General features: G+C 36.3%; 1 protein-coding gene across 2 annotated transcripts in view; it reads left to right on the top strand.

Moving 5' to 3' along the window:
• POF1B (POF1B actin binding protein) overlaps positions 1-13,088 on the top strand; it is a 92,946-nt gene that overhangs the window by 18,809 nt on the left and 61,049 nt on the right. The window lies entirely within an intron of this gene.

The raw sequence follows: 13,088 nt of genomic DNA, 5'->3' as shown, positions 1-13,088 counted from the left end.
TGTGTCCATATTTTCTGATTTAGTGACACAACAGTTCCAAGCAGCATGGAAATTCTTGAATCATAAAATCTTTCTACATCTATAGCCCCACCTTTGTACTACAAAGGATTTTGTACCCTTCGAGCCAAGGGGAAAAAGGACAAAGTTCTTTTTTTAAAAAAAGATTTTATTCATTTATTCATGAGAGACACAGAGATAGAGAGAGGCAGAGACATAGGCAGAGGGAGAAGCAGACTCCCTGCAGGGCGCCCGATGTAGGACTCGACTCTGGGACTCCTGGATCACACACCCTGAGCTGAAGGCAGACGCTCAACTGCTGAATCTCCAAGGCATCCCAAAAAGGACAAGGTTCTTTCACTAACTTCACATAGCAGCTATCAGCTGTTACATCAGGGACTGGAATCCTTAATTTATTTAGATTTTCCATTGAGATATGGGCTAGGAAGAAAAAAATGAAAAATGAAAAGTTCAAAACTGCCTCCATGCCTTTTTTTGCCTATGCTATGAACTTTGGTGCCTAGCAATGAGCTCTTTTGAAAATTATATTGATGTTTTCTAAGATATAAAGCTTATATTTTACAAACTAGGATATTATTCTCTATTTCATTTTGAGGGGAAAATTAAGAAAAAATTTTCCCACAGTAAAAATCCTTCCTCAACACACACAAAACCATATATAGCCCTTCTTTAGCTGCAACAGGAGGTTCTTTGGGGTTATAGGGACAAAGTATCACAGATAGAAACTGTACCACAGATAATAATATGGCAATTCTTTGCTTTGATCTCTATTTCTCCAATATTGCAGGAAAGAATACTCCCCTCACTCACAAAATAAAATAATTATTTACTTCAGATGTGAAAGTGTGTGCATGTGTGAACATATGAGCATGCAAGCTCTTGTGGTGGGGGAATGATCATTTTGAACATTTGCTTCAGTTTTCACATATCTTTATAAGTATCAAAGGAGAATGTGATTATATTAAATGAGTTGCTTGTGCCTTCTTTCAGAATTAAATGTTTAAACAACAGATCTGAAAAGTGTGTTGGGGAAGGGAGACATAAAGCTTGGCAGATGAAAATGTGCATTTTTCTATAACATGACCACTTTCCCCTTCTTCCTCCCTCTTTCTCCTTTTCCTTTCCTGCATACAGAAACTGGGGAATATATATATATTTGGATGCATATTACACTTGATATTCTTGGCTTTCAAAAAATTAGTTCTAGATAGCACTATTTTTTCATAATGTGAGAATTGCTCTGTTTACCTAGGATATAGTCACAGAGTAAGTTTTAAATATCAAATAATTTAGATTCCAACCTACTTTGCAAGTGTTTCTTATATGACTTTAGGTAAATTCTTATTCTTAAGTTAATGAAGAAAGGGAAGAATTCATGTTTATTGGACATATGCTCCGTGGTAGAAGATCTACATATTTTATCCTATTTAATCCTAAAAAAGGTGAGAAAAAGAAGCACAAAGAAGTTCAGTTATTTACTCACTGAATATTTATAAATTGTCTGCTATCTACTAAAAATTGCTCCAAGAATCGGGTATAGAGCAGCGAACAAAAACAAAGTCCCAATCTTCTTGAAACTTGAACTCTTAACTAGACCCAAACCATTCAGTTACAAATAAAAGAATGGGAACAGAAATTGAATAATGATGATCTGGAAAAGATACATTTGCAAATTAAGATGTAGGTGAATTAGGATCCAGATACTCATCTACATAACAACTTCCCTCCCATCATACCAGTGTAATAAAAGGCAGAAAAATTATTTTTTAATAATAAATTTATTTTTTATTGGTGTTCAATTTGCCAACATACAGAATAACACCCAGTGCTCATCCCGTCAAGCGCCCCTCTCAGTGCCCGTCACCCATTCACCCCCCCCGCCCTCCTCCCCTTCCACCACCCCTAGTTTGTTTCCCAGAGTTAGGAGTCTTTATGTCCTGTCTCCCTTTCAAGGCAGAGAAATTAGAGGTAGGTATGGAAATACATAACATATTTGTACCACTGAGCCTGCCCATGTAAAGGCTTATTATATTGACTGTGTACAACTACCAAAAAGCAAATTGTTTCTCAAGGAAAACCTCCAAAAGATGGTAATGATTATTTTAAAGCTTGTAACTCTCTATTGAGAAATAAAACAAATTTCAACCGCTATGCTTTTGTAAACAGAAATAATCTAACTGGTTTTTCAGAGCAGCTTGAAAATCCTATTTTGATATATCTCCCATTTTATTTATCTATAAATATGCCTTTTTGTTTGCTCTTTTAAATCCACCAAGGAGAAGATTCTGACTTAATTACAATATTTATAATAAGCTGAGCCTCCTAAATGGCAACTTTATCCTCTTTCACCTCCCAGCTTGTCTAATCTTCACTTCTACTCCTTGTAATTAAATTGATCTCAATCTACTTCTCTTATGATGATTTCCTTCTACCTCTGTTCAACCTTCTTTTTTATTTTTGGTTGTTCATGATCTTCATTCTGCATTCATTGTCATTTTAGCCAAAGCATTCACGTATTCTGGTATATAACTTGACCTAGAAGTGAAGAAAATGTTTTTGTTCTATCAGTAGATAGACCCCAATTGATATTAATCAGTTTTATTAATTTTCTAGTTGTAGAGCTCCTGCTATGGGGAGGGCACTGTATAGCCTTCAAATAGGAGGATAGGAAACAAGACATGGTTGCCATACCAAAAGAGCTTATAGTTCCTCTTGCAGGGGAAATAGGGTATGTCCAAGAATAGCTATATAAAATATATGGTGGGGTGTATGATACCTGCCAGGAAAAAATTACAGATGAAGTCTTTTTTTATAATAAATTTATTTTTATTGGGGTTCAATTTACCAACATAGAGAATAACACCCAGTCCTCATAACATCATGTGCCCCCCTCAAGACCCGACACCCCCACCCCCCACCCTCCTCCCCTTCCACCACCCCTACTTCGTTTCCCAGAGTTAGGAGTCTTTATGTTCTGTCTCCCTTTCCGATAGTTCCCACTCATTTCTTCTCCCTTCCCTTATATTCCCTTTCACTATTATTCATATTCCCCAAATGAATGAGAACATACACTGTTTGTCCTTCTCCGATTGACTTACTTCACTCAGCATAATACCCTCCAGTTCCATCCACATCGAAGCAAATGGTGGGTATTTGTCATTACTACTGGCTGAGTAACATTCCATTGTATACATAAAACACATCTTCTTTATCCATTCTTCTTTCGATGGACACCGAGGTTCTTTCCACAGTTTGGCTATTGTGGCCATTGCTGATAGAAACATCGGGGTGCAGGTGTCCCGGCGTTTCATTGCATCTGTACCTTTGGGGTAAAACCCCAGCAGTGCAATTGCTGGGTCGTAGGGCAGGTCTATTTTTAACTCTTTGAGGAACCTCCACACAGTTTTCCAGAGTGGATGCACCAGTTCACATTCCCACCAACAGTGTAAGAGGGTTCCCTTTTCTCCGCATCCTCTCCAACATTTGTGGTTTCCTGCCTTGTTAATTTTCCCCATTCTCACTGGTGTGAGGTGGTATCTCATTGTGGTTTTGATTTGTATTTCCCTGATGGCAAGTGATGCAGAGCATTTTCTCATGTGCATGTTGGCCATGTCTATGTCTTCCTCTGTGAGATTTCTCTTCATGTCTTTTGCCCATTTCATGATTGGATTGTTTGCTTCTTTGGTGTTGAGTTTAATAAGTTCTTTATAGATCTTGGAAACTAGCCGTTTATTTGATATGTCACTTGCAAATATCTTTTCCCATTCTGTAGGTTGTCTTTTAGTTTTGTTGACTGTATCCTTTGCTGTGCAAAAGCTTCTTATCTTGATGAAGTCCCAATAGTTCATTTTTGCTTTTGTTTCTTTTGCCTTCGTGGATGTATCTTGCAAGAAGTTACTGTGGCCAAGTTCAAAAAGGGTGTTGCCTGTGTTCTCCTCTAGGATTTCGATGGAATACTGTCGCACATTTAGATCTTTCATCCATTTTGAGTTTATGTTTGTGAATTGTGCAAGAGAGTGGTCTAGTTTCATTCTTCTGCATGTGGATGTCCAATTTTCCCAAAACCATTTATTGAAGAGACTGTCTTTCTTCCAGTGGATAGTCTGTCCTCTTTTGTCGAATATTAGTTGACCATAAAGTTGAGGGTCCACTTCTGAATTCTCTATTCTGTTTCATTGATCTATGAGTCTGTTTTTATGCCAGTACCACACTGTCTTGATGACCACAGCTTTGTAGTACAACCTGAAATCTGGCATTGTGATGCCCCCAGCTATGGTTTTCTTTTTTAAAATTCCCCTGGCTATTCGGGGTCTTTTCTGATTCCACACAAATCTTAAAATAATTTGTTCTAACTCTCTGAAGAAAGTCCATGGTATTTTGATAGGGATTGCATTCAACGTGTAAATTGCCCTGGGTAACATTGACATTTTTACAATATTAACTCTTCCAATCCATGAGCATGGAATATTTTTCCATCTCTTTGTGTCTTCCTCAAATTCTTTCAGAAGTGTTCTATAGTTTTTAGGGTATAGATCCTTTACACTTTGGTTAGGTTTATTCCTAGGTATCTTAACCTTTGGGGTGCAATTGTAAATGAGATTGACTCCTTAATTTTTCTTTCTTCAGTCTCATTGTTAGTGTATAAAAATGCCACTGATTTCTGGGCATTGATTTTGTATCCTGCCATGCTACCAAATTGCTGTATGAGTTCTAGCAATCTTGGGGTGGAGGCTTTGGGTTTTCTATGTGGAGTATCATGTGATTGGCGAAGAGGGAGAGTTTGACTTCTTCTTTGCCAACTTGAATGCCCTTAATGTCTTTTTGTTGTCTGATTGCTGAGGCTAGGACTTCCAGTACTATGTTGAATAGCAGTGGTGAGAGTGGACATCCCTGTCTTGTTCCTGTTCTTAGGGGAAAGGCTCCATGTGCTTCCCCATTGAGAATGATATTTGCTGTGGGCTTTTTGTAGATGGCTTTTAAGATGTTGAGGAAAGTTCCCTGTATCCCTATATTCTGAAGAGTTTTGATCAGAAATGGATGCTGTATTTTGTCAAATGCTTTCTCTGCATCGAATGAGAGGATCATATGGTTCTTGGTTTTTCTCTTGCTGATATGATGAATGACACTGATTGTTTTACAAGTGTTGAACCAGCCTTGTTTTGTGGGGATAAATCCTACCTGGTCAGGGTGAATAATCTTCTTAATGTGTTGTTGGATCCTATTGGCTAGTATCTTGTTGAGAATTTTTGCATCCATGTTCATCAGGGATATTGGTCTGTAATTCTCCTTTTTGGTGGGGTCATTGTCTGGTTTTGGAATTAAGGTGATGCTGGCCTCATAGAACGAATTTGGAAGTACTCCATCACTTTCTGTCTTTCAAAACAGCTTTAGTACAATAGGTAGGGTTTGTTCTTTAAACGTTTGATAGAATTCCCCTGGAAGCCATCTCACCCTGGACTTCTGTGTCTTGGGAGGTTTATGATGCCTGCTTCAATTTCCTCCCTGGTTATTGGCCTGTTCATGTTTTCTATTTCTTCCTGTTCCAGTTTTGGTAGTCTGTGGCTTTCCAGGAATGTGTCCATTTTTTCTAGATTGCCTAATTTATTGGCGTATAGCTCTTCATAATATGTTTTTTTAATTAATTTTTATTGGTGTTCAATTTACCAACATACAGAAAAACACCCAGTGCTCATCCCGTCAAGTGTCCACCTCAGTGCCCGTCACCCATTCCCCAGGCCGAATTCGTAGATTTTCAGGATGATTGGATGGTTTTCTAGGTAATTTGTTGAGGACAGGTGACTTGGAGACCCTACTCTTCCGCCATATTGCCCATAATATGTTTTAAAAATCGTTTGTATTTCCTTGGTGTTGGTAGTGATCTCTCCTTTCTCATTCATGATTTTATTAATTTGAGTCTTCTCTCTCTTCTTTTTAATAAGGCTGACTAATGGTTTATCTATCTTATTAGTTCTTTCAAAGAACCAACTCCTGGTTTTGTTGATCTGTTGAAGTGATTTTTGAGGTAGGGTGGAAAATGAAGGAATATCATTGGATAGATCTTGGTTCTCTCAAGAAGAAGAAAGAGGATGAGAGAATGTGAACACAGGGGATTGAAGAAATTGGGAAAAAATTGTAAGCAGAGTTGTAGAAATTTTGAGAAATATGACTATGACCGTGAAGGTTAGAAGGGCTCTTAAAGTTAAAAAAACTTGAATTTGTACAGAGCCAAATCAGCATATATTTTGTAACTTTCTTCAGCAAGTTTTCATGGCCTGCCTAGGAACAGCAAAGTGGATGCTGGGGATTATGTACTTGGTTAGATGTGAGAACTACTGCCAGAGGTTCTAAAATAAACAATTAAAATGATAAGATCAGCCATTTTTGAAGACACCTATTAATTTTTAGGGTGGATCTGGCACCAATTCAAATGTACAGATAAAAAATAAGCTGCCAAAATAGTTAATTTGTCTACCAGCTCATTTGTGAAAAATCTGACTTCTAATTAAATTTATTATGCTGATCTGTTTTACTCAGAATGATTTATTCAAATATAATAAAATTTTATTTTACTTTCTTACATATTTTGGGAAAATAATAGTCTCCTAAACTTGGAAGTCTTTTTTTTTTTCAGTAAGTCATTTAAAAAAGCAAGAGAATCAACACTGTTAGGACCTAACCCATTTTTCTTCTTAACAACAATAATGGTTCAGCATTTATAGTAAACAAAGAGAAATTTTCTTTTGCTAACTTTGTTTTTCCTTCTAGAAGGTGCTTATATCCTTAAGATAAACATTCATATCATCTCTTTTCATCCAGTTATCACTACGGGATTTTCAAGATGGATATAGTCCCTGCCCTCAATAAGCCTATTTTTTGTATATACTTTACCTTGATATCTTAGAATAGTTCTAACAAGGTTCTTATAAACTTTTTAAATGCAGTATGGACTTAAAATGTTATATTACTATATTATTAAAAGCCAATATCATTTATACATTAAAATCACAGTTAAAGTTACTTTAAAATACGTTATTTTGCTTGATATAAATTATTCTGCATTACTATCACTATGATAAGAAAACAGCCTCAAAGAAGGTAAATGACTTTCCACAGCAAGTAGATGATAGAGGCAGTACTAAATACAGGTTTTATGACTCTAGAACTTTTTCCCATTATTTCTTCTTCCACTAATTTTAATAGTCCGATCCAATGGATCTGTAGTAGTCCAAATCCAATCTGCTTTGGAATTCTCACCTGTTGACCTCTCTGAAGCATATATACTGTCATTCTCCTTTCCACTGATTTATGAAAATTTTTCTTCACTTGACTTCTTCATTTTTCTCTTCTGATTTTCATATCTCTTAAGACTTATGTAGTTATGTCTTTGATATTCACTTGCCTTTTCACCAATTACATGAATTTAATAAGATCATCTAAGCATATGATTCTAGAAATATAGCCATGAAATCCCCCCTCACCTGTGTGTTGGACATTTATAACCTGAATGCCTTCTTACACATTTTGGTAAAAATCTCTGCAAATTTTTTGTAATAATTTAGTACATATTTAAGGGATTACTATGCACTATATATTTACTAAATGTTATGAGGAGTAAAACCATGAATCAGACCTCGGTTTTTACCAGGAGCACATAAAATTCAGTGTGTCTCAACTTTTCTCGCTTTTGTTTTTGGCACCATTGGTTATATAGTAGATTTCTCAGATATAAGATCTTACAGTCATCTTTGGAAAGTACTGTCCTTGATGATTTTGGGTAATCTCTTAACTGATCTCCTCACCTGTACTCTTTCCTTTCTCCAATGAATCTTGCTGAAGTAGATGCATGTTCACCTCCCATCCCTGTTTAAAGCATTCAAGAACTTCTCATTGCTTTCAATACCAATCTTCACCTGCCATCTGTTCCCTTATATGTAATTTACACTTTCACAGCCTTGGTTTCATGCCTCATTTTGTTTACTACATTTGGAATACTATTTTCTTTCATGTCCTCATATGCAAAGCCTATTTTAACCTTCTCTCAAATGCCACCTGATCCAAGTAGCCTACTTGAGTACTGCCACATGAATTTTAATTTTTCCTCTTCTGAATTCCATCCCATAAGTTATTTCTCTGTACCTCTTCTAGGAACTTGCTGTTTTCTACCTGGTATTATAGGCTTTATTTTTTTTTAAACTTTAGCTTTTTTATTTTTTATTATTTTTTATATTTTTTTATTTTTATTTTTTAATTTATTGTTTTATTGGTGTTCAATTTGCCAACATATAGAATAACACCCAGCGACAAATACCCACCATTTGCTTTGACGTGGATGGAACTGGAGGGTATTATGCTGAGTGAAATAAGTCAATCAGAGAAAGACAAACATTTTATGGTCTCATTAATTTGGGGTATATAAAAATAGTTTTATTATATTTATATTTAAATTCAATTTGCCAACATATACTGTAACACCCAGTGCTAATTCCATCAAGTGCCCTCCTCAGTGCCCGTCACCCAGTTACCCCATTCCCCCACCCACCTCCCCTTCTGCAACTCTTTGTTTGTTTCCCAGAGTTAGGAGTCTTTCATGGTTTGTCTCCCTCTCTAATTTATCCCACTCAATCCCCCTCCTTTGCTTTATAAGCCCTTTCACTATTTCTTGTATTCCACATATGAGTGAAACCATATGATAATTGTCCTTCTCTGATCGACTTATTTCACTCAGCATAATACTCTCCATTTCCATCCATATCAAAGCAAATGGTGAGTATTCATCTCTTATGATGGCTAAGTAATATTCCATTGTGTGTGTGTGTGTATATACACACACAACATTTTCGTTATCCATTCTGTCAAGGGACATCATGGATCCTTTCACAGTTTGGCTATTGTGGACACTGCTGCTATAAACATTGGGGTTTAAATGTCCCAGCATTTCACCACATCAGTATCTTTGGGGTCAATATGCAGAAGTGCAATTGCTGGGTAGTAGGGTAGCTCTATTTTTAACTTCTTGAGGAACCTCCATACTTTTCCAGAGTGGCTGTAACAGTTTGCATTCCCAACAACAATGCAAGAGGGTTCCCCTTTCTCCACATCCTCTCCAACATTTGTTGTTTCCTGTCTTGTTAATTTTCCCCATTCTCACTGGTGTGAGATGGTATCTCATTGTGGTTTTTTTTTTTTAAAGTAATTTTAAATAGCATTTCCCAGTGGGAAATGACATTGGATTTATTTTTTTTTATTTTATTTTTTTAAATTAATTTTTATTGGTGTTCAATTCAATTTACCAACATACAGAAAAACACCCAGTGCTCATCCCGTCAAGTGTCCACCTCAGTGCCCGTCACCCATTCCCCTCCAACACCCGCCCTCCTCCCCTTCCACCACCCCTAGTTCGTTTCCCCGAGTTAGGAGTCTTTATGTTCTGTCTCCCTTCCTGATATTTCCCAACATTTCTTTTCCCTTCCTTTATATTCCCTTTCACTATTATTCATATTCTCCAAATGAATGAGAACATACACTATTTGTCCTTCTCCGATTGACTTATTTCACTCAGCATAATACCCTCCAGTTCCATCCATGTTGAAGCAAATGGTGGGTATTTGTCGTTTCTAATTGCTGAGTAATATTCCATTGTATACATAAACCACATCTTCTTTATCCATTCATCTTTCGATGGACACTCATTGTGGTTTTGATTTGTATTTCCCTGATGAAAAGTGATTGGAGTGTTTTTTTTCATATGCTTGTTGGCCAATGTGTATGTCTTCTTTGGAGAAATTTCTGTTCATGTCTTCTGCCCATTTCATGACTGCATTTTCTGTTTCTTGGGTGTTGAGTTTCATAACTTCTTTATAGATCTTGGATAGTAGCCCTTTAACTGATAAGTCATTTGCAAATACTTCTCCCATTCTGTAGGTTGTCTTTTAGTTTTGTTGACTGTTTCTTTTGCTGTGCAGAAGCTTCTTATCTTGATGAAGTCCCAATAGTTCATTTTTGCTTTTGCTTCCCTTGCCTTCATAGATGTATCTTGCATGAAGTTGCTGTGGCCAAGTTCATAATGGTTGTTGGCTGTGTTCTCCTTTAGGATTTTGATGGAATCTTGTCTCACATTTAGATCTTTCATCAATTTTGAGTTTATTTTTGTGTATGGTGTAAGAGAATGGTCTAGTTTCATTCTTCTGTATGTGGCTGTCCAATTTTCCCAACACCACTTGTTGAAGATACCATCCTTTTTCCAGTGGATAGTCTTTCCTGCTTTGTTGAATATTAGTTGACCATAGAGTTGAGTGCCCATTTTTGGATTCTCTATTCTGTTCCATTGATCTATGTGTCTGTTTTTGTGCCAGACTATACTGTCTTGATTATCGCAGCTTTGTAATACAGCTTGAAATCTGGCATTGTGATGCCCCCAGCTTTGGTTATCTTTTTCAATATTCCTCTGGCTATTATAGGTCTATTCTGATTGCAAAAATATCCATATTTTGATAGGGATTCGCATTGAATGTGTAAATTGCCCTTGGTAGCATAGACATTTTCACAATATTTATTTTTATAATCCATGAGCATGGAATGTTTTTCCAGCTCTTTACATATTTGATTTCATTCATAAGTGTTCTATAGTTTTTTAGGGTATAGATCCTTTACCTCTTTGGTTAGGTTTATTCCTAAGTATCTTATGGTTTTGGGTGCAATTGTAAATGGTGTTGATTCCTTAATTTCTCTTTCTTCAGTATCATTGTTAGTGTATAGAAATGCCACTTATTTCTGGGCATTCATTTTGTATCCTGCCACATTGCTGAATTGCTGTATGAGTTCTAACAATCTTGGGGTGGAGTCTTTTCAGTTTTCTATATACCGTATCATATCTGAGAAGAGGGAGAGTTTCACTTCTTTGCCAATTTGAATGCCTTTTTTTTTTTTTTGTCTGATTGCTGAGGCTAGGACTTCTAGTACTATATTGAATAACGGTGGTGAGAGTGTATATCCCTGTCATGTTCCTAATCTTAGGGGAAAGGCTCTCAGTTTTTCCCTATTGAAAATCAGTATTATAGATGTTTATCTTCATATATCGTCTATACTAGAGATCAGCAAACTTTTCCTCTAAAGGTCATTATAGTAAATATTTTAGGCTTTGCTGTCCCCATAGGATTTTGGCCTTCTTTGTATTTATAGTCCTTTAAAAATCTAAATATTGGGGATTCCTGAGTGGCTCAGTGGTTTAACGCCTGCCTTCAGCCCAGGGCGTGATCCTGGGGTCCTGGGATCGAGTTCTGCATCCAACTCCCTGCATGGTGCCTGCTTCTCCCTCCGCCTGTGTCTCTGCCTCTCTCTCTTTCTCTCTGTGTCTCTCATGAATAAATAAATAAAATCTTAAAAAAAATCTAAATATCATTCTTAGCTTGAGGACATTATAAACATAGGCTGCTAGATATTGTTTCATGAATACTGATCAATATTCAGTGTTCCTGGTAATAATCTAAGTTTGATTCATGCATTATAAAATTTAGCAAAGTGTACTGTCCATAGCAAGCTCTTAAACATATGTTTCATGATCGCAAATAACTACCAAAAAAGCTTTTTTACAAAGACAAGCAAACACAAAAGAGCTTCTAGGGGAATCTTTCTAAATATATCTACCTTTCTCCGATTGACTTATTTCACTCAGCCTAATACCCTCCAGTTCCATCCACGTTGAAGCAAATGGTGGGTATTTGTCGTTTCTAATTGCTGAGTAATATTCCATTGTATACATAAACCACATAGTGAAAGGGAATATAAAGGAAGGGAAAAGAAATGTTGGGAAATATCAGGAAGGGAGACAGAACATAAAGACTCCTAACTCGGGGAAATGAACTAGGGGTGGTGGAAGGGGAGGAGGGCGGGTGTTGGAGGGGAATGGGTGACGGGCACTGAGGTGGACACTTGACGGGATGAGCACTGGGTGTTTTTCTGTATGTTGGTAAATTAAACACCAATAAAAGTTAATTAATAAAAAAAAAATAAATTAAAAAAAAAATATATCTACCTTTATATTTAATAATCAACTAGCCAAATTTAATCACTTGCACATTTGTTTCACCAAAGTATTCCAGGAACACCCTTTATTCAAAATTGAATATAGAGCTTCTAGGGGACTCTTTCTAAATATATCTACCTTTAGATTTAATAATCAACTAGCCAAATTTAATCACTTGCACATTTGTTTCACCAAAGTATTCCAGGAACACCCTTTATTCAAAATTGAACATAAGACATATATAGCTTTGGATTCAAGGGTCTCTTGCATTCTCAACAACCCATGTTTTCATTCAGTTGTTTTAAGAGTTTTTACAGTAGTAGATGACAAAATGCTGACATTTTTTTTATTTTGAAATGGTCTTATACATATTAACTGGTAGCAGGCTTGGTAAATCCCCTTCTATACTGTTCCTCATATTACAAAAAAAATGAATGCAATTTTTCTTTGTAACAAAACAACCTCTACCCCCTCCATACAAGTAGACTCATATGAAAACCAAAGTAAGGGAAAGAAATATAGTAATATAGTATATATTTTATACTTTATATGATTCTTATTAGTCCTTCCCTGTTTTTTTTCTAATCTTGGACATGTCACCAGCCTTTATTTCATTGGCTGATATCTTTAAAGCACTTGGGATCCTATATCAACTTAGTTAATTATATGGGAATACAGTGGCACTTAAAGACTCTATTATGCTTTTAGTATTCAAAACATACATTGTACAGAGAGATTTAGCTTTGATTATAATCACAAGTAAGAATTGTATGCTTCAATGGCACCAAAGCTGAGTTCCAGGGGGGAAAATCTTTTAATCTACTTTACAGCTCAGCAATGAATTGTTAATTTTGCATTTCTCCAATAATACTTTTGCATAGAAAGAAACCTACCAGTGAACTCAGTTTAAATGAAGTTGACCTCATGCCTGTCTATTTCAGCGGAAACTCACAATGCCATGCCTTTAAAGGGAAAAAATTTTCTTTCTCACTCCCTTCCAATTCCCCTAAAACATTTTGTTAGACCTAGTAGAATATAGTAGGGGCGA

This window comes from Vulpes lagopus, chromosome X, assembly GCF_018345385.1.
Source record: "Vulpes lagopus strain Blue_001 chromosome X, ASM1834538v1, whole genome shotgun sequence".
In the NCBI taxonomy this organism is placed as follows: Eukaryota; Metazoa; Chordata; class Mammalia; order Carnivora; family Canidae; genus Vulpes; species Vulpes lagopus.
The sequence above is the reverse complement of the archived record's forward strand: the minus strand, read 5'-3'. Positions and strand labels throughout refer to the sequence as shown.